Source organism: Mandrillus leucophaeus, unplaced genomic scaffold (genome assembly GCF_000951045.1).
Source record: "Mandrillus leucophaeus isolate KB7577 unplaced genomic scaffold, Mleu.le_1.0 Scaffold392, whole genome shotgun sequence".
NCBI classification, from domain to species: domain Eukaryota; kingdom Metazoa; phylum Chordata; class Mammalia; order Primates; family Cercopithecidae; genus Mandrillus; species Mandrillus leucophaeus.
In genome coordinates this window covers 647,648-652,560 of record NW_012104165.1, presented here as the reverse complement: position 1 = coordinate 652,560, position 4,913 = coordinate 647,648, and positions in this window count along the sequence as shown.

The following is a 4,913-nucleotide window of genomic DNA, read 5'->3' as shown; positions in this document are numbered from 1 at the left end:
GGTGTCCGCCACCACGCCTGGGTTTTTTTTTTTTTTGTATTTTTAGTAGCGAGGGGTTTCACCGTGTTAGCCAGGGTGGTCTCCATCTCCCAACCTCGTCATCCGCCCGTCTCCGCACCCGGCCCGGAATAAGGTATTTCTTAGGCTCAATACAATGTGCCAGTCAGTTGAGATGGTAAAAATCTAGCAGACCAGAGATATTCTCAAGGTTATTAAAGACCCCAGAATTTGATTCAAGTAACTAACTCCGTATTAATCTCTTTGGGGAAATTTTTGAAGCTTTCACTTGTAAAGATGTCTTTTAGGATAGAGAGCAGTAACAATATATTTTCTACAAACTCTATCAATGTACTTGAAAGAAGTCATTTTAAGAGCTCCTGAAGAGACCCTTTATACCATAAAAATGGTAGTTTGTGATGACACCTGTCTGCGCAAAAGTCACATAATTGTCTTGTAAGCTAGGGGTCAATGGAATAAAATATCTGATGCCCACTGGCACCCAAATCCTATGACATCAGTTTGTCTAGTGGGGGTAGAAGCCTACAAAAATTGGTACAGTTGGCCGGGCGCGGTGGCTCAAGCCTGTAATCCCAACACTTTGGGAGGCTGAGACGGGCAGATCACGAGGTCAGGAGTTCGAGACCATCCTGGCTAACACGGTGAAACCCCGTCTCTACTAAAAAATACAAAAAACTAGCCGGGCGAGGTGGTGGGCGCCTGTAGTCCCAGCTACTCGGGAGGCTGAGGCAGGAGAATGGCGTAAAAACCCAGGAGGCGGAGCTTGCAATGAGCTGAGAGATCCGGCCACTGCACTCCAGCCTGGGCCACACAGCGAGTCTCCGTCTCAAAAAAAATAAAAATAAAAATAAAAAAAAAAATTGGTACAGTTAGCCCTCCATGTCTGTGGGTTTTACATCTGTTGATTAAACCAATAGTGGATCAAAAAAATATATATTTTTAAAAAAGGGTGGTTGCATCTATACTAAACGTTACAGATTCTTATATTCTTGTCATTTTCCCTAATCAATACAGTTTAACAATTATTTACATAGCATGTACCTTGTATTTTAGGTATTATAAGTAATCTAGAGATAATTTAATGTATACAGGAGGATGTGCATAGGTCATATGCAAATACTACCCCATTTTACATAAGGAACTTGAGCGTGCATGGATTCTGGTATCCGTGGGTGATCCTAAATCAATCTCCCACAGATACCAAGGTACGACTCTATTTTTAAAGATCCTGAAGTGTGATTCTAACGTGCAAAGTTTGAGAACCACTGTTCTAGGCCATTTCCGTATCATTGGTTACTCTATTTTTTTAAAAAAATGTGGAATGCTTCACAAATTTGTATGTCATCCTGCACAGGGGCCATGCTAATCTTCTCTGTATAGTTCCAATTTTTGTATATGTGCTGTCAAAGTGAACACAACTCTAATTGTTGCTTGCTTACATACAGTTTTTCACTATATATAACAATCAAAGTCAATTTTTATAGTGTAAAGAAAACCCCTTATCACATAGTATAAGTCATATTTAACGCTACCCTCAAACAACGATTAAAGTAACCGTGTTTCTTCCCTAACATCAAGAATGCCAAAATGGGACGGGTGCAGTGGCTCACTCTTGTAATCCCAGCACTTTGGGAGGCAGAGATGGGCGGGTCACCTGAGGTCAGAAGTTTGAGACCAGTCTGGCCGACATGGTGAAACCCCGTCTCCACCAAAAATATTTTAAAAATTAGCCGGGTGTGGTGGCGGGTGCCTGTGATCCCAGCTACTCAGGAGGCTGAGGCAGGAGAATCGCATGAACCCGGGAGGCAGAGGTTGCAGTGAGCCAAGATCGCGCCATTGCACTCCAGCCTGGGTGACAGAGCCAGACTCTGTCTCAAAATAAAAATAAAAATATATTTTAAAAAAGGAATACCAAAATGTACAGTGAAGATAGTGTTTTAAATCTCGCCCTGGTACTGTGGCTCACGCCTGTAATCCCAGCATTTTGGGAAGCCGAGGTGGGCAGATCACCTGAGGTCAGGAGTTCGAGACCAGCCTGGCCAATATGGTGAAACCCCATCTCTATTAAAAATACAAAAATTAGCTGGGCGTGGTGGTAGGCGCCTGTAATCCCAGCTACTCAGGAGGCTGAGGCAGGAGAATCGCTTGAACCGGGGAGGAAGAGGTTGAAGTGAGCCGAGATCGCACCAATGCACTCCAGCCTGGGCAATAAGAGCAAAACTCCGTCTCAAAAACAGATAAGCAAAAAAAGCAAAAACAACAACACCACCAAAACTTATAAAAATGTGAATATTTTGATTGGCATCTTTCATAGCTCATATTTATTAAATTATGTGTTATTTATATATAAAAAGCAAAACACATGGTGTTGGTGTTAAGGAAAACATTATTTATGGCAATTGTTAAAGATAGTAAGGAAACTTTATTATAAGGGGATTTTGCAGTAGATGAGAGAGACTGGACTCAACTTTGCATACAACAATGAAAAGTGGGAATTTATAGCCAAGGATCAGGGTGGGGAGATGAGGTCAGTGGATGGAAAATTACTGAAAGGAAACATCACAGGTAAGGGGGTTTCTGGTTAACCTGGCCTGATAGAATTCTTGAAGGCAGGCCAAGGAGATTATATCACTGGAGCATGGTGGAGAATGAGGATCCTGATCAGATATGAATGATGATCAGATAATAGAGGATGAAGGATTCTGGCTAAACTGACTTAGCACGATTATTGTTAAAAGTGGGCAATGCAGAGCTACAAACATGTAAGTTCAAAAGTCGGGGCCTTAGTTGAGAAGAGCCTTCAGAGGAACCTGACTAGAGTTTGGTCATGAAGAAATCTTTGTCACTGCTCAAAAAATGTCTGATAAGTAATTAAATTATTAGAGGTTATTTGATATATTGTCTAAATGTGTTAGTAATTTAAACGGTTTGGCATCTTTTCTGACTTGAATTTTATAAAATTTAGATAATGTAAAAATAGAAACTTACAGCAATGTTAAGCATTGGGGTTTCAAAATGAAGCCTCCAAATTCTTACCTTGAGGACTCCAAGCTCCACCTTTATTTTTATTTTTATTTTTTTGGAGTCTCGCTCTGTCGCCCAGCCTGGAGTGCAGTAGCACGACTTGGCACACTGCAACCTCCGCCTCCCGGTTTCAAGCAATTCTCCTGCCTCAGCCTGCCGAGTAGCTGAGATTACAGGCATGCGCCAGCACGCCTGGCTAACTTTTTTGTGTTTTTAGTAGAGACGAGGTTTCACCATATTGGTCAGGCTGGTCTTGAACTCCTGACCTCGCGATCCATCCGCCTCAACCTCCCACAGTGCTGGGATTATAGACGTGAGACACCGTGCCCGGCCACCAGGGTCTGATTTTTCAAGTGTGAAAACGAGATAGTAAAGAAGCCTGAGGGGAGCCCAGCAAAGAGAACCAAACATCGCTGAAATTTGGGAAGCAGGACCAGCTATATAATTTGTAGGGCCCAGTGAAAAATTAAAATGAAGGAGCCCTGGTTCAAAAAGCAGGGAGACAATGCTGTTGTAATTATTAATATATACTGATATGGGTGTGAGCTACAGGCTCACTGCCACCAAGACGCCCTCCCAACTCACCTGGGCACTGCCAGGCTGCCAGCCAGTGTCAGGAATGACAGCCATTATGCCACACCCCAGAAACCCCGGGATTAGGCTGCAGAAACTTAATTCCTCTTCTGTAGACCCCCTAGGGGGCTTTACTGCTGGAGGCAGGTGGGGAAGAGGGGTCGGGAAAGAGAGTGGGGAAGGATGTCAGTTAGCAGGGCTAATTCGCTGCTGAAAACCCATCGAGGGGAGGCAGAGCTCTTGGGAGCCAACTCTTGGGCAGAACTCTTGGGAGTCAACTGACCCCCATGCCTAAGCTTGCTACATTGTCGTGTTGGCTATAGCTTACAAAACACAAATTTAAGGATAAAACTATTGAGAACTTCAAGAGAGCCATTACAAAACGTTAAACCCCAAGAGTAGGGCTGAGTGTGTAGGGGTGCTCGGGGGATGGTGGTAAGTTGTGCGACTCCATAGATCTCAGGCCCGTGAAGCCCACCCCACTGGGGAGCTTAAATTGTACTCAGGATCTTTAAAATGGCTTTGCGCAATTCCTTGGCTAGAAGAACCAAGACTGACAAAAACGGGTCCACAGACACACCTAGAACGCGATCTGAGCCTCAGTTTTCCGATCCAGTGTCCAAAGGCCAAGTGGTCAACACACACACGCTCTTCTTGTAGTTAGGAATACCCATTGCGATCTTTGTGAAAAAAGTTTCATTGTAGTGGGGGGACACAGAAAACTGAATCTTCTTTGAGTTGGCATGTCGTCTCCACATCTCCCTCAATTCCGCGAGCAAAGATTTTCGGAAGTACATGCATTTCCTTCTCTTCCGTTCGCTGCATCTTCAGTTTCTCCTTAGTCTCTCCAACCTGGCCGAGGACAGGGCCTCACGACCACACAGTGCCCCTGCCTTACCAGGGATACGGAGGAGCCAAGGTGTTCCAAATACAGACAGTATGTGCACTATAGAAAGCGCGGAAAACAAACAAACAAACAAACAAACAAACAAACAAACAAGCAAGCAAACAAACCCTGAGTTCTAATTCCAACCCTAGAAGTCAGTGTATGAGAGCCTAACGGGTTGAATGTCAAGTTCCTGAGAACGGATTTCAATAGGTTTTCTTAAGTTGCAAAGGAGCAAACAACAAGTCGTAGGTGACTATGTTGAGAAGGAAACGTGAGACAACTCGAGGATGAAAGGCAGACTAGAGAAAATAAATAGATAAGGAAGAAAAAAATATATTGACACAACTGGACAGCGGTGTTAGGAGATGTATAAGTTACTTGGATATAAGGCACAACAACCTAGAGGGGC